The sequence below is a fragment of the Cervus canadensis genome, chromosome 5 (genome assembly GCF_019320065.1).
Source record: "Cervus canadensis isolate Bull #8, Minnesota chromosome 5, ASM1932006v1, whole genome shotgun sequence".
NCBI lineage: Eukaryota > Metazoa > Chordata > Mammalia > Artiodactyla > Cervidae > Cervus > Cervus canadensis.
The window spans coordinates 64,957,305-64,981,318 of record NC_057390.1 but is presented as its reverse complement, the minus strand read 5'-3'; the positions used below and the strand labels follow the sequence as shown (position 1 = coordinate 64,981,318).

The 24,014-nt window shown below is 40.2% G+C and overlaps 1 long non-coding RNA gene across 2 annotated transcripts in view; it reads left to right on the top strand.

Moving 5' to 3' along the window:
* Positions 1-7,927: 7,927 nt before the first annotated feature.
* The window catches only part of LOC122442702, a 125,942-nt gene continuing 109,855 nt past the window's right edge, over positions 7,928-24,014 (top strand). For both annotated transcript variants that reach the window (XR_006269702.1, XR_006269703.1), the window contains exon 1: positions 7,928-8,041. This is a non-coding gene — a long non-coding RNA (uncharacterized LOC122442702). The remainder of the gene's footprint in view (positions 8,042-24,014) is intronic.

Sequence of the window (24,014 nt, the reverse complement as noted above, 5' to 3'; positions counted from 1 at the left end):
TGTTCATTAGAAGGACTGATGCTGAAGCTGAAACTCCAATACTTTGGCCACCTCATGTGAAGAGTTGACTCATTGGAAAAGACTCTGATGCTGTGAGGGATTGGGGGCAGGAGGAGAAGGGGATGACAGAGGATGAGATGGCTGGGTCACCAACTCAATGCACATGAGTTTGAGTAAACTTCGGGAGTTTGTGATGGACAGGGAGGGCTGGCATGCTGGGATTCATGGGGTCGCAAAGAGTCGGACAACACGACTGAGCAACTGAACTGAACTGCACTGAAAAGCATTTAATAATGCACTGTATGTAGCTCACGCCAAAAGCTGAAGGACAGATACAGGCATGCATCCTGAATGTCCTATCCTATCACCATTTCAAATATTCTGTTTGCTGGCCCCGTTAACTATCAAAACGTTCTCCAGAGTCCAATTTTTGAGCATTCAAGCAACATTTCCCAGACTGTCTTTCACATCCGTCAACAGTAGAAAATTCCACATCCACATGTCCCCATTTTGGGTTCAGAAATATAGTCTCTATAGATAGGTTTTTAATGAAAAGAAAGATAATTTATCATCTAGTGGTGAAGCCAAGAATGGATTTGCAGAGGATGTGAAATTAAGTTGGGTCTAAAAGGATGGGCAGCTTGGATTCTAAAGGAGAAAGGGGAAGGACAGCCATGGAGTGGAAAGGAATCGTGTAACCTTGGGATTTCTGAGGACGTGCTAGGGAAAGCTAGTGGGCCTGTTAGACTGGATAGTAGAGGAAAAAAGTTGGAGACAGGCAAGGCAGGTATTGTACTGGTCCACATAAAGACATGCAGGACCAAGGAAATGGGAGAGGTCATGGTGAAAGTGATCTCTGAGAAAAATGATTCTGACAGCAGTACACAGGATGGGTTAGAAGAGACTGTGAAAAGACTCCTCTTAAGGATTTGCTGTGTTTCATGTCATTTCTGTCCCATTCTCGGGGGTGGGGTGGGGGAGGAATGGCACTTTCTTTTTAGGCCTTTAATCCCATATAAAAATAGTTCCAGGTTTATTTTAACAGCAGTCCTGATCAGTCACATTCCCAGGAGATTTATTCCTTTTACCATGTCCTTCAAAATTCTGACAACTCCTTCTAATCTATGCACATTTTATCCTGCATTTAATCTCCTACCACCCCTTCCCTTGCACCCCTACCCCATATGTGGCATTCTTTACCTGGATCAGTGTTAATTAATATACAATAGACTGTGCCTACTTAAAGCATATAATTTGGTGTTTTGACATAGATACATATAGAATCAAGATAATGAACATATATATGATTCCTGGAAGTTTCCTCATGCCAATTAAGGGGAATTTTTAGCTGCTTTTTGCAGGAAGAGTATCTTACTGATGGGGGAGTGATGATCAAAATTGAAAATGGATCCCCTCTGGGCAGAAATGTGGATTCCATGCCATTTCATGGGCAATTCCATCTACTATTCTCTTATGCCCCACAGCCCCTGCAGATATTATGGAATGGTTCTGAATAACCTTTTCATTGCAATATTAGGTTGGCAGCAGTGGAAATCATATGTTGAAACAAAATGCACAATGCTTCCCCAATGGCTTTTATTATTCCTTCTTTTTTTTTTCTTCACTAAAAATAAAAAGAGTCATAATTTTGATTGCCTACCAATGCAAGGTACTGGGCTAAAGGTTCACATACCATTTTCCACTCAATTCACTTTTCTGAGGTGCATTATTTTTTTCTCAATATACTCTTTCCAAGGTAGGTAAGTTAATGACTTACCTAGAATCCTATAGTAGGTAAGTAGAAGCATTGGCACTTGAACATTGCTTTAGTGACCACAAACAGGGCCCCTGCACAGTTTGGGCACTGCAAAACTCCAGGGGCTCTTACTCACATGGACTGCAAGGGCCTGCTCCACAGCCCTTTCTCTTTGCTGTTTCCTCCGTCTACATGAGCTGCTAAGTTGCTTTAGTCGTGTCCGACTCTGTGCGACCCCACAGACAGCAGCCCACCAGGCTCCGCTGTCTAGGCAAGATAGAAGCTGTTGGTGCAGAAGAATATTTCCTGAGCAAGTCTGGCTGACCATTAGGAAGCCTCTTGCAGCAGTATGTACTGTGATGAATTCACCAAAGTCCAGAATCTGGGTCTCCATTTTGTAGGTGCAGCCAAAAGTTTTCAGTCTTGAGCATTCTGACCCACACTGATCATGTCATAATATTTAATGTGCCCCAAGTATACTAAGCTCTTGTGCTGGCCAGACCAGTGCATTTCCTTAAAGACCACTGAAAGTAAGAACACTAGAAGGTGACTTGGGGGGCAAGGACTCTAGACATACAGAAATAGTGTTCTCCTTTGAGTTAAGTATTCTCCTTTGAATATTTAATGATATTAGGCTGAGATAACCCAACCCATCAATTCCTTCACTACTAAGAGCTGAATTATGCCCCCCACCAGTCAAATGTCAAAGCCCTAATCCGTAATATAACTATATGTAGAGATAGTCATTAGGAGGCAATTAAGGTTAAGTGAGGTCATAAGGGTGGGGCCCTAAACCAATAGGACTGTAGTCTTATAAAAGAGGAAGGGGACTTTCCTGGTGGTCCAGTAGCTAAGGCTTCACACTCCCAATGCAGGGGGTCTGGGTTTTCTCCCTGGTCAAGGAACTAGATCCCACATGCCACAACTAAGAGTTTGCATGCCACAACTAAGAATTTGCATGCTACCACTAAAGATCCCACATGACACAACTGAAGATCCCACATGCCACAGCTGAAGATTCCACATGCTACAACTAAAGATCCTGTATGCTGCAACCAAAAAGATCCAGCATGTTGAAACGAAGATCAAAGATCCTATGTGCTGCCAGCACAGTCAAATAAATAAATAATAACATATTAAAAAAAAAAAAAAAAGATCTATTTCTCTCTCTGTCATGTGAAGACACAGCAAGGAGGTGGCTGTCTGCAGGCCAAGAAGAGAGTTCTCACCAGAACCACACCGTCCAGGCACCCTGATCTTGGACTTCCAGCCTTCAGAACTGTGAAAAATAAATGTCTATTGTAGAAAGTAGAAAAAAAAAAGAAAAGAAAAGAAAAACACAATAAAAAAAGAAAATATCACAAACTGGATTTTGTAAAAAAGCAAACTTAGAGAACGCACCATTGTGTAGCTCCTTGTGTTATGAGGTCTCCAATCTGCTTGTCTTTTCTGAGTCTAGGCTTTTTATTTGTACTTAGCAGAAAAAATAGGGAAAAATATGCCTACTCCTCTTTCTGGAAGTAGTACCCCTAGGTCAGTTTTAACTCTAGCAATCTATGGGTCTTTGACCCTGGAGCCCTGTGGAGTTTGCTTGGATTCAGTGCCCTACTGGTGCCTCATGGCTGAAAGTTAGCTTTGCACAAATGGTGATTCTACCCTGACTGCTGTATGACTCTGCCTAAGTGGTCGTCTCTCTCGAATTCCCTACATGTACTGACCTGGGTTGCTAGAAATGTAAAGTCCTTTCTATCAAAAACACTCTTGTTTTTCCTTCCTTCTTGCTTTCCTTGACTATTTAACCATGGCCATGTTCCTTTATTGTTTGCCAGCCTCTTTTGTCTTTACCCTTCTTTCTTTTCCTTCTTTCCTCCCTCTATCCATCTCTCCCTTCCTTCATTTCTTTTTTTCTTGCTTTTCTGCCTTGACTTGTAATGTAGGAACCAAGCAGCAGGTCAGCCCCTGAAAGTACACTTTTTGTCTTCACGGGGTAGGGGTGTTGAAGGACACTTTTCTGTTGTGATATTCATCTTTGTTCTCCCCAGCATATTCCATGGTACTTATCAGTGAGGGGCTTTCCCTTGCAGGGCCTTGATAAAGATGAGGGGTTGATACCCTCAAGGATCCCTGTAAATACGTTGCTTTACACCTAACTTTGTTGAATACTGCCACCTTGTGGAGTGAGTGGAAAATTCAGACGAGAGAAGGAGACTCAAGGACAGCCGGATATTCGAAAATACGAAAAAGAATTCCCTTGAATAAGCTACCCTTCCTGGATGGTGTTTCTTTCCTTGATGTTGTGTAATTATTTAAACCAGTTTGTGATTCTGATTCATATGCATCCTTCTGAAGGGAAGAGCTGTGGGAAGCATAAAAGTAGACTCGAGTTCCAGACAAGCAGGGTTGAATCTCAGCTAAGCCTTGCAGGAGCTATGTGACCTTGAGAAAGTCACCTGACATTTCTGAGCCTCTCTGAAAGAGAGTGTCATCCCAGGGTGATTCTGAAAAGGGCCAAGTAAGAGGAGAGTGCCAGGAAATGTTAATTTCCTTCCTGCAGTGATGAAGGAAGAAGGGTCCACAAGTAAAGCATTATGGGAAAGGCTTCCATCCGGGTCTGGGTTGTTGTTCTGGGAGGACAGAAACTGGCACTGACTAAGGTATAAAGTGTCAGGTGCTGTGTTAGGTACTTAAATGATTTCTGTTATCCATCCAACAATCCTGTTCAAAAGATACTATAATCTTTACTTTTTAGGTGGTAAATGGAAGCTTGGAGACATTAAGCATCATATCACTTGGCTAATAAGTGGTCTAAATGGTGGCATCAGCTTTTGAAACTTTTTTTTTCCCTTTGTCACAATCACCTGCGAAGTGTTGGCAAGGATAGTATTCTGTTGAATTTGTCCTGGATTACTCTAAGGTTATCCATGACATTGCTTTTAGAGTTGCTAAAAAGTAAAGGTGAAGGGGCTAATAATTTGGTTGCTGCCACTAGATTCCACTTCTTCCTCTACCAGCTGCCAGGAGGGTTGTCTAAAGAGACTGAAGTCCTGGGCTGAAATGGGGATTAAAGGGGGCCAAGGAGCTAGGCTGAGATGGAGAAGGTGAGTGAGGTCTTGAGTGAAATTTGTTTGACTAGGGAGGGCTCTTGGTGGACCAAGTCTATTAGATATCTCTGGAGGTCTGCAGAGGGGAGGGTTCTGTGCAAGGGGTGGCCCAGGGAGACTGGTATGTTCAAGATGTTGGGAGCACTGTGACTTAGGTGACCTAGGAGAGCTCAGCTGTGTTGGGGCATGTTGTTCTTGATTACTGGTTGGCTGATTGGATATTTGAAGATATCACATTGGCCAGGGAGGCCTGGGGAAAACTTTTAGGTTGAAGCATGGGCCTGTTACAGGGGGACTGTCTGGAGCAATACCAGTGTGAGGAAAGAAGAATGTATAAGTCAGAAAACGAATGCAGATTCTTTAACATTTGTGTCATACTTGCTAGTTTAAAAGTGTTCTTTCACATTCATCATTTGCTCTATCATTTAACCATTAATGTTGGTTGAGTTTACTATGAGCCCAGCACTGTCCAAGATACAAGGGTTCGAATAAGTAATGAGATAGACATACCCTCTGCTCTCCCAAAGAATTGTCGTTATAATTCTGTTAGGTGGGCAGATCAAGAATGATCCATTTTCCAGATGTGGAAACAGTGGCTCAGCAAGGTTAGGAGACTTTCCTGTTAGGGTACAGTACACTGGAACCTGAGCCTAGGTTTACTTGTTCAGGGGACGAGTGCTCATTCTAGTGTTCTATGTAGACTCTGTCAACATTTGTGTATGTTGTGACTTTTTGTTGTGGAAATATACTTAGTTCAGGCCACCACAAAGTGGTTCAAACCACCACAGACCTCCTGCAGTGTGTATTAACACACAAATACATCCTCTTACAGCTTGAGGATGAGCAGGGAGAGTGGCAGAGAAAAAGGTGGATATGGATGAGTCCCTTCTATTTCTTTGCTGAATTCCCTTCAAATATGTTTGAATAGCCTTTCTGGAATGTCCCAGAGTCTTACAAATAAATTACCCAGTCTCTCTTTTTCATGTCTCTTGGCATGAACTAAGAGCTTATTAAGCTGACAGTTTGGTACAGAAAAAGATTGAAATATATACATTTGGTGTATATATACATGCATATATATATGTATATACACATACATGTACATACTGAGATTATAATTACAAAATTATCTATATATGTGTGTATATACACACACACACACACACATATATATACTAGAACACAAACACAGTCAAGTCCTTCTCCAAACTTGAAGGTCAACCAGCATCCTTCCTCTGTTGGATGCACTCTCAAATATCTTGCCCCGCTTTTACTTTGAAGTATTCTCAGAGAAAAACTTTAACCCTGGTTAAATGTAATTCTGTCTTTATGCCTATACTCATGCAGCTGAAGATGGCTGGAAAGATACACAAAATCATGCTGATTGGCCTTACTCTAAGTTCATACTACAAACTTCAATGGAGCCTTTGCACCTGTTCAACAGTCCTATCATAGTCTCATAGTCCATTTGCTGTCCCCCCCCTTTCACAGCCAATATTTTGCCCATATTTTCTATTATAATTATGAGAGAATATTCACAGCAGCTTTATTGTAATAGCCCAAAATGGAAACCATCAGGATAGTCATCAATAAGTAAAAAAACAAATTGTGGTGCATTCATATAAGAAATACTACACACCAATAAAAAGAATGAACTTCTGATACATGCAAGGACATGAAAGAGTCTAAAATCAATATGCAGAACGGCAGAAACCAGACAAAAATAATAATATAGGATTCTATTTCTAGGAAATTCTAGAAAATACAAGCTAATCTGTAGTGTCAGAAAGTAAATCAGTCACCTGACTGGTAGGGGGAAGCCAAAAAGGGCAGAATGGAGGTGTTACAAAGGCACACAACAAAACTTTTAGAAGGGCTGGATATACTCACTCTTTCCATTGTAGGGATAGTTTCACAGATATATGTGACTACATGTCAATTATACCTCAACTAAACACTTTTTAAAGTCTTTATTGAACTTGTTACAATATTGCTTCTGTTTGGTTTTTTTTTATGCTTTGGTATTTTGGCTATGTGGCATGTCTGATCTTAGCTCCCTGACCAGGGACAGAGCCAGCATTCCCTGCACTGAAAGGTGAAGTCTTAACCAACTGAACCACCAGGGAAGTCCCCAAACTCTCAAATTTTAAAAACTATAAATAAAAAAACAAAAAACACACAAAAAAACTGACCGAGGTAAAGCCTGCTTTATATTGACTCTGTTTTCCTTTTGCATCTGAACAAGGAGCTATAAAACTTGACTTACTGTTTAAGTATCAAAACACACTTAAGTCTTGGATCTGAGGTCCTCTGGAATTTTCTACAACTTAAATTAGGTACACTAGAAAGGAAACTTAACATGATTTTGATAAAAGACACTGGAAATTGTTTCAAAAGGAAAGGGTAAATGGAGGACATTATGAAAATCATGGTATCTTGGGACCTGCCCGTCAAAAACCATGTGACTACTGATGTACTCACTTCGCCATTAAGCAAGGAGTGTGCAGGGGGCTGCTGTGTTGGGTGGGGAGGGTGTGCACTCATACTAAGACCTCCTCAACCAGCCCTACTAAGTCCACATAAACAAACTTCCCAAGGTTTCTCATTTCCTGTTATATTGTATGTAGGTCCAAAGTCCTCGTGCATCCAAGTTAAAGTTGCAGGTTTCCTCCCCGCTCCTCTCCTTGCTCCCCATTTGACCAATTCCCCATCTATTTCTGATCATTTCTCCACAGGAGGCTCAGTGAAATAACTTCTGCCGCCCTCACTGCCCTCGCTTGTTCTGTTCGCATTGAAGAGTTCTGGGGATGCCTGGCCCAGGCTGGCTCAAGCGCGGACACTGGAGTGAGGTTCATTGTACCTAAGAGAGGAAGGACCGCTTGCTGTTTCCAGAGGAGACAGAAGCCCGGGTTTTCACGATGTCCTGCTGCCCGCCCAGGATGGCCCCTCAGTGAATCTAGGCGGAGATTGCATCTCAGGGTGGGGGAGGGGTGGGCGCCGGTCTCGCGGGTCTCAGCAGTCTCGCGGGTTTTGGGTGTCTCATGGGTCTTTGAGGGGGAGAGGGGTGTCTCGTGATTCATGGCGGGTGGCGGTCAGCTGAGGGCAAGACCCTGGGGAGGAGATGTGGCCCCCAGTGACGGATGGATCCCGAACAACGTTGCAGCAGCCCAGGGACTAAGTGGAGGTGAGGTCCCCTGCTTGCCTCAGAGGGAACCCTCATCTTCTGAGGCATGCTGGTTGCTTGAGAGGAACGTTCTAGAACACAAAGCTGTTGGGCGGGCCCACGTAGCTTCTCTGTATCTGGCCAGAGGACCCGGGTATCTTCCTCTGTGTCTGGTCAGGCATGTCTGAGGAGAGGCCGTCCGCGCGGGGCGTTGGGCCTGGTGGGCCTCTGCACTTTGCGGGGGCAACCCTGGTTTGTGGGGACTCCGGAACTCTCTCTTTTTCTTGTATGGACCAGTGTTCCTCTTGAATAAGTGGTGTCAGCCGTACAAGCAGCTTCCCAAAGCTTCAGCTCCCGCTCCGCAAGGCCTGGCAGTGGACCTAGCCTTGGCTACTTGGCGCTTCCCTCTAACCTGTGAGCCTTGAGAGCTCCCGGCCTATTTCTATGAGGCAGTGGAAGCCACCAGGAGGGAACCTGCAACCCCACCCACCCCTGCCTCCGACCTTCCACCCTATCTGTCCTCTTCTGCTCTCTCTGCCTTCCTGTTATTCTCAACTTAATCCTCAGGCTCCTAAATTTGGCCACCTCGCATCTGCTGGGGGGCATTGCTTCTGCAGTCACCTTCATTTCCAATCCAGTTCTGCATCATCATTTTCCTCTTCACTGGGTTTTCCACTTCTCATTAGCACTACCAGCCTGCTCTTTACCACCCCCACCCTCCTTACTGCTTTTTAAAAACCTTCTTTTGATCACAGTTCTCACTTCTGATACTGCCCCATTTCTCTGATTCCCTTAACAGCAAAACTCCTTGAAAAGATTTTTCTGTACTACCATTTCGCTTTCCATTCTCCCCTCAACCAATTACCAAGAGAACAGTATAAGCTATTTTCTGAATCTTAGGATCAGTTTTCCTCATCTTACTTAATCTACTATCAGCATCCCCCTTGGAATGATTTTTTACCCCCACCTGGTTTCCAGAAACTCACACTCTAATTTGCCTTCAGCCTCACTGCCTGTTCTTCAGTGTCTTCTCTCATCAGTCTCAGTGTTGGTACACCCCACAGTCAGTCCTCTTTCCATACTCAGTCTTCGTGGTTTTCCAGTCCCATGTATTAAAATCTATTTGCTGGTGATTTACAAGTTTTAATCTACAGCCTAGAACTGTCCCTTTAATTACATAGTTATATATCCAGGTGCTGTCAGAAATATCCCTACTTAGATGTCTAACAGACATTTTAAGTTTAACATGCCCCAAACAATTCTCCTGTCCTAAAACTGCTTTATTTTCGGTCTTCTGCATCATAGTTAAAGACAACTTCAGTCTTTCAGTTCCCAGATCAAAGTCCTTGGGGGGAATCAGCTTTGATTGTGTCTCTCACATTGCATATTAATTGTCAGGAAGTTATATTGGCTCTGCTTTCTAAATAAATTCAGAATTTGACTGTTCTTACTATCTTTACTACAACCACTCTGATCTAAACCTCCTTCATCTGTCATCTAGATTATTGTAACAGTCTCTGAGCAGGTTTCTGTTTGGGTAACCTTGTGTTCTTACAGTCTGTTCTCAGCAGAGCAGCCTAAGTGATCCTTTAAAACATGGGTCAGATGATGTCATTCCTTTATTTAGAATTCTCTAGAAGCCCCCCCCCCCTCCCCCCACCAGTCTCTTTCACTGTAGAGGCCAGTGTCCATACAGTGGCCAATAAGACTCAATACCTTTTGGCCAATTTTACCTTCCTTACTTCGTTATCTACAGCTTTCCTTCTTTTCTGAACTCATCCACACTGCCTTCTTTGCTTTCCCTGAAATGTGCCAGAAAAGTTCCTATGACTGAGCCTTTGCAGTGGCTGTTCCCTCTGCCTATTATGCTTTTCCCCAGATGTCCCTGTGGTTCAGTTTTTTTCCTCATTTAAATCTTTGCTATAATGTCACCTTCTTAGTAGACCTGAGCACTCTGTTTAAAATTACTACTCCTTCAGCCCTGACTTCTGGTACCCCTGTCTTCATTGTCTACTTTATTCTTGTTTATATCACTTATACCTTCTTTAATACTAAACACTTTCTGTATTTTGTTTTTTTTTTTCTGTCTCTATTAGAGTATAAGCTCCAGTATGACAGGATTTTTGTTTTGTTCACTGTTATACACAAGACTGTCGCTTATGGCATGTGGTCTGTGCATTGTAAAACTCCTAGGTAGCCATTCTGATAGATCATCAAGCATTGGAGTGTTTCTATATGGCATTCCTGGCTTCATTTCTGTTAGATCACGATGTGAATGGTCGCCTGAGCACTTGTGCCATTTAGCTAGTACCGTGGCTATATTCCCAGGGCTAGAAAAATGCCAAGACACGTGTTAGGTGCTCAACAAATATTGAATGAAAGAATGATTTAATGAATTAATTTATAGAGGTTTCTTTTATGGCCTAATACAAAATCTGTTTTTGTAAATGTTACATGTATGCTAAAATATACTATATTTTCTGTTGTTGAGTGTAAGTTTCTAAATACATCAACTAGCCAGCATGATCTATAATTTGTTGTCCAAACTATGACACATTGGAGAGAGATACTGTTAATAATTATCCAGGGTAATAGGCATTAACTCAGTACTGTCTGGGGACAAATTGGGACATAGAGTCATTCTGTTGATAGTCCAGGTTTATTAATTGTGTTGTCCTAATCTTCAATATCTTTGCTTATTTTTGTCTGGCTTGATTTATGAGCTTCTAAGAGGCATATATTAAAATCTCTAATAACAAATGTTAATTTATCTATTTCTCCCTATTTTGACATCCTTATGTATCACTATCATGTTTGCTGCTCCTTGAACCTTTCAGACTTGTTCATAGGAAATTTATTTTTGCTTTTTTCTTCAAATATTTTCTCATTTTTTTTTCTTCTGGAGCCCCTACTTTCTTGATGTTTGGCTTCTACCACTATTTGGTAGATAATTTATTTATTTATTTTGGGCTGTGCCACCAGGCTTGCAGGATCTTAGTCCTTTGACCAGCGATCAAAACCTTGGTCCCTTGCAGTGGACACAGAGTCCTAACCACTGGACCACCAGACAATTCCCATGGTGTGTATATATACACACACATATATATATATTTAAAGTCTTCTATATATTTAATTTTTTTCTTGCTTGATTTTGGGACAATTTATCAATCTAATTTTCAAATTCATCAATTCATTTTTTTAGTTGAATCCATCCTTCTATTTATTCCTTTATTGTGATTTTTTTATTTCAACAATTACAGTCACCAAATATAATAGTTCTACTTTGTTTTCTAAAGATAATTTGTTTTGCACTATTAATATTTTGTTTATTAGTTATACTTTTAATGCTTATTTTTTTTGGAAAAAAACCTTGGTTCATCTGCTCTGCTCTGTTTTAGATGGGTATATGTTTCTTCAGTTGATTTTCTTCTGAGGCTGTTTTAACTCTCAGGTGTCTAGTTATTTTTGCCTCTAAGTTTGATCACCACTGGAGATATCAACTACTCTATTTGGTAATGTGCTTTTTAAATGTGAAAATAACAGTGTTTTTGTTCATTTTTGGTGTTTCTGAATTAATTGCATTGTGATCAGAAAATGTGAACTACTTCATATATATTCCTCGAACTTTATAGAGACATGCTTTATGGTCTCCCTACTGTTGATTCATGGTCAGTTTTTTGTAATAGTTCAACAAGAGATTGAGAAAAATGCATATTCTTTAATTGTTGGGGGAAGGGTCCTACAATGATCCATTAGGTCAAGCTTCTTAATGTAGTGTTCAAAATCTTCCATAGCTTTATTAATATTTGAGTTTTTGGTCTTTTCAGTAACTGAGAAAGGCACATTAAAAGATTTTTATTGTGATGTTGAATTTATTAACTCAGTCAATTTTTGCTTGATATATTTTGTAGATAGGTTATTAGTTGCATAAAAGTGTAGAATAGTTATATCTTCTTGAGAATTGAAACTTTTACCACTAGGTAGTGGCCTTCTTTCTCTTTAACAATGTTTTCTGTCCAATTATATTTTGTCTGATATTACTAGAGAGCTATCTATCAGTTCTATCAGTTAATGTATGCATGGTATATCTTTCTCAGTCTTTTACTTTGAAATACTGTGTGTCATCTTTTAGGTATAAATCTCTTGTAAGTGGCACATAGTTGGGTTTTGTTTCTTATCCCAAATGACAAGTTCTGAGTGTAATCAGTTTTTCTTTTTTATAGTCACTATTTTTTTATACTATATTTATATATAACTTTTGGGCTTGCTGTTTGCCCATATTTTCAGTGCATTTCTTAGCAATCTTAGGATTTATTTACTTTTTGTTAGATTCAATTTTGTCTGTACTGTTTCGAAAGTTATACATTTTTATTTTTGTTTTTACTCATTTAGTTTTTTTAATTGTTGCTCTTCATATTTTAATATATATTTAACTTAAAATTGAAAATGATTATGTTAATGATTTTCCTGAAATATGCAAAGATACATTATTTCACCTCAACCCCAATTGCCCTTTCCTATGTTAGATGTTTTATGTAATATTTTAGAAAATCATTTTAAAACTCCACAAACTAGATGTTACTGTTTTTTATACAGATTTTGCATATTTTTGTAGATTTACACACATTTATCAATTTCTTTTCTCACTTTTTCTTTTTGCAATGATTTCTTCTTCCTGAAATATTCTTAGAGATTCTTCTAGTGAAAATAGTTGATGATAAAAATTCTTAATATTTATTTATCTGAAATTGTACATGTCAGATATGTGTTGGACTTTTTGGCATTACTTTTTAATATGGTTGTCTAATTGCTCCAGCACCATTTGTTGAAAACATTGTCTTTTCTCTGTTGAATTGCATTGATACTTTGTTGAAAATCAATTAATCATATATGTGTGGGTCTGTTACCTGTTCTGTTCCACTCATCTGTATGTCTTTTCTTTATCTAATACCAAACTATTTGATCACTATAGCTTTATATTGTTTTGAAAACAGGTAGTGTGGGCTCTCCAATTTTGTTCTTCCTTTTCAAAATTGTTTTGGTTAATTTGACTCCTTGTGCCTTTCTGTATAAATTTTAGGATCAGCTTGCTAGAAAAAAACCTACTAGGATTTTGGTCTGGATTGTATTGAACCTGTAGATGAGTTTGGAGAGAACTGACATCTTAACAATAATAAATCCTTCATTTTAAAAGTACCATTTAATATAGCACTCCAAATTGAAATATGTGGTCCAGGTCTATCAAATTATGTGCAAAGTTGCATTCCTTCAATTATAAAAGAGTAAAGAGAAAGTCAGAGAAGACCTAATTGATTGGAGAGATATACCAGTTATTTTAACATGGAGAATTGTAACTGGAGAATTGTTAATCAGGTATAAATTTGTTGCCTAGCTTTCTGAAAAGAAACCAAAAATGGGGGCTGTCAAGTGTTAGAGAGGTACCAAGTGCAGATGCCATCCCTAAAGCTGGAGGAGCAAAGGTAAGAAGCTAAAATTACTAAAATTTGCACACTTGGAGGAGGGGTCTCCTGAAGCTAAAGTGTAGGCCATTGGAGAGAGAGAGTACTGCTCATCTCCTAGTGGACCAGAGAGGTAGGCCCTCATGAGTTTGGGATCTAGACCTCTGAGGAGGGGGCCCACCTGGCTGATGCTGGTGTCTTTGAGGGTATCCAGTGAGTCTTGTTCTGCTGCAGCTGAGAAACTGCAAACCTAAGATACTACCACAAAACCAAATGAGGGGTCAAATTTTTCTCTCCTGAGAAAAGTTTTCTCTCCTGAATAGCATCTAATGCAGCTGCTGCTGTGAGAAAGAAAGAACTGCTGCCTGAATGAAGATGTGTTGCTAAGGTGATGCTCACAGGAACAGGAAACAGACAAGAAGCCAACAGGAGAAAGTCCCTTCTTTCTTCTGCATCCTTGTACTCTGCCTCTGGCACCTCCTGTTAGCAGAGCTGAACAGGAAGCCAGCTGGTAAGGCAGAAATGTGATTTACAGAGTCTTAGCTGCAGCATCAAAGAGCAAAATATAGAAGGCTTATCTTAATAACTGGAATAATCAGCAAAGGAAACCAGGTACTAGAATATTTATAGTATAAACATACATGATTTTGTAGCAGTTGAGATAATGACTCAATATTAAATAAAAGCAAGTTTTATGTAGTAACTTAAAAAAGCTCAAGGGAGGAACTATGCATGAGAAAATTAAGTGCAATTCAGCAAATTTAGAAATATATACAAATCACAAAAATGGAGACACGTCATAAGTACAAGCCTTTGGCTAAGTTGTTAATAGTTGTAGATAGTAAAATTAGATTTTGCAAATATTTCTTAGGCAAGTTTCTACCTGAATATCCATTTTTAAGAAAGATATCATTTGTTGATATGTATAAGAGTACAAAACTCTTGGTTTGTGTGCAGACTTTAAAAAAAAATACTGTTTTGGCAGTGAATTCTTAAACCTTTTACACAATTTTGATCTTGAATATGTGGCTCAGTGCTAAAGAATCCTCCTGCCACTGCAGGAGATGCAGGTTCATCCCTGAGTCAGGAAGATCCCCCGGAGAAGGAAATGGCAACCTACTCCAGTATTCTTGCTTGGGAAATCCCATGGACAGAGGAACCTGGTCTCTTATAGTCCATGGGGTCACAGAGTCAGATACAGCTTAGCGACTAAACAATAACAACAATTTGGTTCATTTAGCAATTTCTGAATTCCTAATATGGTTTGTTTAGTTGTGACTGCTGGACTATAATCCTCCCTCCCTCTAAGATAAGCAGACACTTTATGCCTGAAGGAGAGCATTGTGTGAAATAATGCTTGTACAAATTTATCTTATGGTAGTGAGAATGGAAAAATTATCCCTGAGAAATGTAGTTGGAACAAGTCTCTTTTCAGTGGAATCTTTCCACTGAAATGTTTATTTCCCCTCTTTCCTGGAATGGCACTCTCCCAGTCCATGAAGCTGATCCAGTCATCTGGAATTTTGGGAGATACTACCACAAAACCAAATGAGGGGTCAAATTTTTCTCTCCTGAGAAAAGTTTTCTCTCCTGAATAACATCTCCATCTTATGAGATGATTCCTGTTATGCTTAGAGTCCACCTTTCTACTTTTGAATTGTAAGTTTCCTAACCTTATTGAGCACAGTGAAGGTGCTTGAGGAGCAAAGTAGGCATTGAAGTGGTAGTCGACTGTCTTGGATGCCCTCTGGGACCTTTGCCCAGTTTTTCAAAGAATGAGAGACGTCGTATTTGAAAAATTGTGAAAATAATTTGAGGCTGTGGATAGTATCTTCCTGCAAAGGTGATTTCCTTTTGCTTCAGTCAGGCGATTGTGCTAGGTGTAGATTTAATCCATTTTGAAATTCACTTGATCTTTGTGAGGGCTATTACTCTTACTCTGAGGATATACCTCTGCTAGGTGCCCTCCTGGGAATACTTTACAGAGTCCCTGTCTCCACTATTGATTTCACTAACTCTCAAGACTACCAGAAGCTTTGCTTAGTTTCTCAGCTTCTTTGTTGTTACTTCCAGTAAACAGTGTGAGAGGAAAAAGCATCTGTTTTTCCGATTCCCATCTCTACACTTCTTTTCTCTCTGAGGTCTAGGTTCAAGTTCTGACTGTTTTGGTAGCTCTTTGATGTTTGGAAACATCTTTTTAAATAACAGATGGATGTGTTCTCCTGCTTTTTGAATATTCCTGATAGAACACTTGGTTTGATATAAGCCACAGCTTTAAGCATAACCTGTTCAGTTTTTGAGTTCAGTGATTATATTTTTATTTCTAAATTCTTTCTGGATCTTTAAAAAATATTCTACATCATTTTTAATAGGCTGGAACATGATTCCCATTTCCCTTTTCATTAAATGTATATTTTATCACAATATAATTAATACACAATAAAATGCATAAATCTTAACAGTACAATTTAGTGAATTTTTACAGTTGTGTATCCTAACCTCTCTCCTACTCTGTCCTAATCAACAAATAGAATATGGTCAACATGTACAATATTGTCATAGTTCCAGAAAGTTTCCTTGTGTATCTTTCCAGTTAATTTTCCTCTTCTCCCCCAGATCTTCTGATTTTTATCGCCCATAGATTAGTTTTGCCCTTTTTTGAACTTTATATAAGTAGAATCGTATAGTATCTACGTGTGGCTTTTACATCTGCCTTCTTTTTCCCAGCATAACTTCTTGAGATTTATCCATGTTGTAGCTAATTCCTTTAATTCATTTCCTTGTTATTGTTGAGTAGTACTTCTGGATGAGTATACCAGTTTGTTTATCCACTCTCCTATGGATGAACATTTGGGTTGTTTCCAGGTTTGGCCATTATTAATAAAACTGTCATGAACATCACTAGGTAAGTGTTTTTGTTAATGTATGTCCTCTTCTGTTTTCACTTATTTTATATTTTCTTTCTGATAATTTAAATATTTGAGTCACTTGGGATCTAAATCTTTGCTTTTTTGGTTCATCTTTTCCTGGTGGTTTGTTTTTGTGTTTTTGGTAATTTTGCTTTAATCATATTTTGCTGACTGTGGGAATCCTGAGAGATTTGAGCAATTTTGTATTGCATCTGTCAGGGACCCACCCAGAGTGATCTTTTACGAAGAAGCACTTAAAATTTAATTTTCCTTTTGGGGTCCCCTGCATATAAATAGTATATTTTCAGGTCCCTCCTCTGGGAGGGAAGACTTCTGCTTATAAATTCCCAGGGAAACTCCTGTTTTTCCAACTCTGTGCTATGGCCTGAGACAGACAGGTTTCCCTTTCAGCTCCCACATTAACATTTCCCCCTATCTTACCCCTCTGCAAGGGTGTAGCTCTTCAGAGATCCTGGATGCGTTTAAAGTCTCATTTCCAGCCTCCATCTTGGGTTTCTCAGTGCCTAGTCTTGGATCTTCCATGGGACTGTTAAAACAGGGCTTCTGAGTTCTGTGTAGAGAATCCAGGGCAGCCTAGGTTTCTCTCATCAATCTCTTTTCAGTTAGCCTTCCATTTTTATTTATTTATTTTAAAAAATAATTTTACTTACTTATTTTTAAAAATAATTTTATTTATTAAAAAGTAATTTTATTTATTTTGGCTGTGCTGGGTCTTCATTGCTACGTGGACTTTTCTCTAGTTGTGAGAGTGGGGGCACTACTGGAGCTTCGGTGTGCCGGCTTCTCATTGTGATGGCTTCTATTATTGTGAAACACAGGTTCTAGTCACACGGGTTCAGTAGTTGTCTTCTGGGCTCCAGAGCACAGGATCAGTAGTTTTGGCGCAAGGGCTTAGTTGCCCCGCAGCATGTGGGATCTTCTTGGACCAGGGATTAAACCTGTATCTCCTACATTGGCAGGCGGATTCTTTACCACTGAGTCACTGGGGAAGCCCATATGTCCATTTTAGACCTTGTGATTTCCCCCTTATTTTCCTGTGAGCTTAGCTATGCAATCAAAAGATGTTTGTTATACCTATCTCATACTTTTACATATTTGTAGGACAAGCTCCTCTCCCCTACTGCCTGTTCCCTGCCCTGGAGTATATCTCTGCTTCATGTTTTCCATTTCCAGTATTCCTGTTTTTAGAGTAAGCAGCAAACGTGCTTACTCATCATAAAATCCTGCATCATCACAGGATTTTTTGGATAGCATTTTAGCACTTAATTCTTTTCATCTGTCTTCAATCAGAAATAGCATAGCTGTTTGCTACCTGGCCCCATGAAGTGCTAGTTATTGTGAAGATTTTTGAATTGATCTAGTTTCCTGCTTCCCCTCTCGCTTCGTGGTGTTGAGCAGAGTTCTGAGATGCCTCTCCTTCTTTACTCAAGTTAATGGTTGCTGGTTTGGCCTTTTGTGATGTTTGCAGATTTCACCAGAACTGTGTACCACCCAAGGACATTCTCTTTCTCCTCCCTTGACTTGGCCCAGATGACAGTTACTCCCCTCCACTAGGCTTTGGGATTTTGGCTCCTCCTAATTTTGTTGAAGGCAAATTTTCTTCATATTCCATACTTTTTGGAAAGAGGTGGTTTGATGCACCAGAGAGAGCCCTTGTTAAGCTTCTGGTGGTTAAGGCCTCCTGTGTGTCTGGAATAGATGTTCTTAGTCCTGCTCGGAAAGCTGTGTTCTTGCTGTACCCTGAGCCCCATCCCATTTCATCCCTTCCCATTGTGCTTGTCTGCTTCCTTGGCTAGATTAAAAATGTCTTCAGGACAGAACTGTCTTTTGTTTTTGTACATATAATGCCTGGCACATAGTGTGTACACCAGAAGTATTTGTTTACTAAATGACTTTGGTATCACTCAGAGGCTATGTCTTAGCATTTAGAGCTCCAGATGTGGGACTGTAGATAGCCACCCCCACATCTAAGGAGTTTCCCTGGCCAAGTCCTGATGATGTGATGTTAAGGAATGACCACCTGCCTTAGGACCAGGGAACCTGGGTTTGTACATAAATATGTTAATTTCTCTGTGGCTTAGTCTCCCTTAAAATGGGGTTGTGATGACTTGCTCTGCCTGCCTTATGAGTTTGTAATAAGGATCAAATGCGGTCACAAATGTGAAAGTGCTTTAGAGATTGTGAAGCTCTCTTTTCAGCTCTCATCATGGCAGACGATCTGTGTGTTTCAGAGTTTAGGTAATTTACCCACTGTCACCTAATTCTAACCACACCTCAGCCTGACATGCACATGTCACCTGGGGAACTGGAGGGCAGCATGGCCTGATGTCTGGGAGTAAACTCTCTTGTGCCCCGAACAAAAGGGAATGTAGAGAGCCAGGAGTGATTGCCATGGCCACTGGGTGTCACTCTTGGCCTTAAAATAATGTATTATTCCCCACCCTATAAATTTTCCTCTTCCTGTCAGCTTCTGTTCTGGGTATTGAGCATGGCAGGTCTTATATACCCCATATATTTTGAGTATGTGTTCTTATGGTTTTAAAATTCCTAGCAGCAACACTTGGAGCCATCATCCAGCACAGGTTTCAGGCTTTACTTTTAGGTGGCCCAGACAGTAAAACATCTGCCTACAATGCGGGAGACCAGGGTTCAGTCCCTGGGTTGGGAAGATCTCCTGGAGAAGGCAGTGGCAACCCACTCCAGTATTCTTGCCTGGAAAATCCCATGGATGGAGGAGGCTGGTAGACTACAGTCCATGGGGTAGCAAAGAGTCGGACACGACTGAGCAACTTCACTTTCACTTTTGAGGGGATATCTGTGCAATTCTGATTGACTTCTTGTTGTTCAGTCGCTCAGTGTCTGACTCTTTGTGACCTCATGGCTGCAGCACGCCAGGCTTCCCTGTCCTTCACCACCTCCTCGGGCTTTCTCAAACTCATATCCATCGAGTTGGTGATGCCATTCAACTATCTCGTCCTCTGTTGTCCCCTTCTCCTCCTGCATTCAATCTTTCCTAGCATCAGGGTCTTTTCTAATGAGTTGGCTCTTTGCATCAGGTGGCCAAAGTATTAGAGTTTCAGCTTCAACATCAGTCCTTCCAATGAATATTCAGGATTGATTTCCTTTAGGATTGACTGGTTGGATTTCCTTGTAGTCCAAGGGACTCTCAAGAGTCTTCTCCAACACCACAGTTCAAAAGCATCAATTCTTCAGCACTCAGCCTTCTTTATGGTCCAACTCTCACATCCATACATGACTACTGGAAAAACCATATAGCTTTGACTAGACGGACCTTTGTTGGCAAAGTAATGTCTCTGCTTTTTAGTATGCTGTCTAGGTTGGTCATAGGAAAAGGAGTACGTCAAGGCTGTATATTGTCACCCTGCTTATTTAACTTATATGCAGAGTACATTATGAGAAACGCTGAGCTGGAGGAAGCACAAGCTGGAATCAAGATTGCGGGGAGAAATATCAATAATCTCAGATATGCAGATGACACCACCCTTACAGAAGGAAGTGAAGAAGAACTAAAGAGCCTCTTGATGAAAGTGAAAGAGGAGAGTGAAAAAGTTGGCTTAAAGCTCAACATTCAGAAAACTAAGATCATGGCATCTGGTCCCATCACTTCATGGCAAATAGATGGGGAAACAGGGGAAACAGTGGCTGACTTTATTTTTCTGGGCTCCAAAATCACTGCAGATGGTGATTGCAGCCATGAAATTAAAAGACGCTTACTCCTTTGAAGGAAAGTTATGACCAACCTAGACAGCATATTAAAAAGCAGAGACATTACTTTGTCAACAAAGGTCCGTCTAGTCAAGGCTATGGTTTTTCCAGTGGTCATGTATGGATGTGAGAGTTGGACTATAAAGAAAGCTGAGCACTGATGAATTGATGCTTTTGAAGTGTGGTGTTGGAGAAGACTCTTGAGAGTCCCTTGGATTGCAAGGAGATCCAACCAGTCCATCCTAAAGGAGATCAGTCCTGGGTGTTCATTGGAAGGACTGATGTTGAAGCTGAAACTCCAATACTTTGGCCACCTGATGTGAAGAGTTGACTCATTGGAAAAGACCCTGAGGCTGGGAGGGATTGGAGACAGGAGGAGAAGGGGACGACAGAGGATGAGATGACTGGATGGCATCACCAACTCAATGGATATGGGTTTGGGTGGACTCTGGGAGTTGGTGATGGACAGGGAGTCCTGATGTGCTGCAGTTCATGGGGTTACCAACAGTCTGACACGACTGAGCGACTGAACTGAGGTTGGTCATAGCTTTTCTTCCAGGGAACAAGCGTCTCTTAATTTCATGGCTGCAGTCACCATCTACAGTGATTTTGGAGCCCAAGAAAATAAAGTCTGTCACTGTTTCCCCGTCTGTTTGCCATGAAGAGATGGGACTCAATGCCATGGTTTTAGTTTTTTGAATGTTGAATTTTAAGCCAGCTTTTTCACTCTGCTATTTCACCTTCATCAAGAGGCTCTTTAGTTTCTCTTCACTTTCTTCCATAATGGTGTTGTCATCTGCCTATCTGAGGTTATTGATATTTCTCCCAGCGATCTTGATTCCAGCTTTGCTTCATTTAGCCTAGCATTTCGCATGGTGTACTCTGCATAGAAGTTAAATAAGCAGCGTGACAATATACAGCCTTGACGTATTCCTTTCCCAATTTTGAACCAGTCCATTGTTGCACGTCTGGTTCTGACTGTTGTTTCTTGACCTACAAACAGGTTTCTCAGGAGGCAGATAAGGTGGGCTGGTATTCTCGTTTCTTTAACAATTTTCCACCATTTGTTGTGATCCACACAGTCAAAGGCTTTGGTATAGTCAGTGAAGCTGAAGTAGATGTGTTTCTGGAATTATCTTGCATTTTCTGTGGTCCTACGGATGTTGGCAATTTGATCTCTGGTTCATCTGCCTTTTCTAAGTCCAGCTTGAATATCTAGAAGTTCTCGGTTTCTGTACTTTTGAAGCCTAACTTGGAGAATTTTGAGCATTACTTTGCTAGCGTGTGAAATGAGTGCAATTGTGTGGTAGTTTGAACATTCTTTCGCACTGCCTTTCTTTGGGATTGGAATGAACACTGACCTTTTCTACAGTCCTGTGGCCACTGCTGAGTTTTCCAAATTTGCTGGCAGATTGAGCGCAACACTTTCACAGCATCATCTTTTAGGAGTTGAAATCACTCAGCTGGAATTCCATCACCTCCATTAACTTTGTTCATAATGATGCTTCTTAAGGCCCAGTTGACTTTGCACTCCAAGATGTCTGGCTCTAGGTGAGTGATCACACCATCGACTTGTCTACAGTGAGGCAAGAGAGACACCCAAAGTCAGGACCTACTGTTAGAGAGCAATCTCTGGGGTCAGTGAAATGTTAGAGCAATTTAATATCAGGTTTGTGTTGAATATTAGAACTGTGAGCTCTCTGAAGTCTTAATGTCTTCTAGTTGCACAACTGGGGCAATTGGTCAAGGAGAATTTTGATTAACTGGAATTTTATGGGATGAAACATTTCCTATGACTTTTTTTTTTTCATGAAAGAGGAAATAAATGATTCTCAAAAGGGAAAAGGAATAGTTATAAAAGGAAGCATTTTTCTTGCCCCTCTTTAATAGATGTTCTTGTGTTGCTGTGCTGTGCTTAGTTGCTCAGTTGTGTCCAACTCTTTGTGACCCCATGGACTGTAGCCCACCAGGCTTCTCTGTCCATCGGGATTCTCCAGGCAAGAATACTAGAGTGGTTTGCCATGCCCTCCTCTGGGAGTCTTCCCAGCCCAGGGATCGAACCTAGGTCTCCTCCACTGCAGGTGAATTATTTACTGTCTGAGCCACCAGTTGGTAAAGAGTCTGCCTGCAATGGGGGAGACCTGGGTTCAGTCCCTGGGTTGGGACAATCCCCTGGAGAAGGAAATGGCAACCCATGTCAGTATTCTTGCTGGAGAATCCCCATGGACAGAGAAGGCTGGTGGGCTATAGTCCATGGAGTCACAAAGAGTTGGACATGACTGAGTGACTGACTAACACTTTTACTTTCTTTTCTTGTGTTAAATAATGTTGAATCTCAATACTATATATCAATCTCATCATAACATGAAAGTTTTGTTTTGAGTGGAAGATCAGCATTTCTCTTAGTCTATATAATGATAGAAAGATTGAGAGCACAGACTCTGGCCTCAGACTGCTTGGGTTTGAATCTTGGCTGCAACACTTACTAGCTGTAAGATCTTGGGCAATATGCTTTGTCCTTCTGATCCTAAGATCTGTTCCTACCTCATAGACTTATTTAAGTATAAACTGATATCAGTAGAAAGCACTTAACATTCTTAAACTTTTTAAAAGCCCTTTTATTTCATTCTTATAAAAACCCTATGAAATAGGCAGGATGGGGATTGTTGTTGCTTTCTTGACAGAGGAGGAAATTGCAGTCCAGAGAGGTTAGGTGATTTGTGAAACTCCACAGTACTAATAAAGGACAAGTCTCCTGGATGCCAACTTAGGCTGCTTCTCTTTAGTCCATTTTTTATAAAGATGGTGGAATTGGAAATTACTTCTGGGGAGTGAAAAAGTGGGTATGGTAGGGATTTTAGTCCTTCTCTCCTATTCTTCCTGGATTGGAATTTGTCTTCACTGGGCTCTAGATTTTGAGTAAGGGTCTGAACGTCAACTGAGGCTCTACAAATTAGATTGTTATGTATCAAACCCTATTTACTGGTTCTATGTATGAAGCCTTTGTTATTTTTATTGATTTATTCTTCAAAGTGTTTTGTATACATTTTATTCTCAAGTTTTAACTGATTAGAGCTGGATTTTATTCTGGTCTTTCAATAAATATTTGTTGAGTATCTACTGTGTACCAGGATGTGGGCTAAAGGATTTCACATTGGTTTCTCATTCAATTCTCAGAACACCACTGTACATTATGGTAAGTTGTCTCCATTTTACAAAGCTGTTAAGGTCCATTGCATGAAAGGAAAACTATAGGTAAATCACTCTTGGATAATGATACAAAAATTCTGACAAAATATTAGCAAACTGGTTCAACAACATAAAGAAAAGACAATACATCATGACGAAGTTGGATTTATGTAGGAAATCAAAGTTGGTTTGACATTAAAAAATTAGTCAATGCAATTTACCAAATTAACACAATAATGGAGAAAAGTCATATGATGAGTAGATGAAGTACGTTTGATAAAATTCAACATTCATTCATGATAAAAAATCCCCCCAAACTCTTAGCTAATGAGGAGTGAAGGGAAACTTCCTTTTTAAGAAGAATTTGTCAAATAATAGTAAAGGCTATAGTAAACATAATGTGAAATTTTGAAAATTTTCCTGAAAGATCAGGCAGGAGAGTGATGTTCCCAGTGCCACTTCTGTCTTACATTGTACTGAAAGTACTAGCCAGGGAAATAAGGAGAAAAGCAAAATGAATGGAAAGGAAGAAATAAAACTCGCATTATTTGTAGATGATATGATTGTGTACATAAAGTTCAGAAGATTCCACAGATGTGGAATTTGAATTACTAGATAAAATTGGCAAGGTCACTGGATACAAGGTCAGTGGTGAATAGCAACAACTGATTAGAAAATGGAGATTAAAAA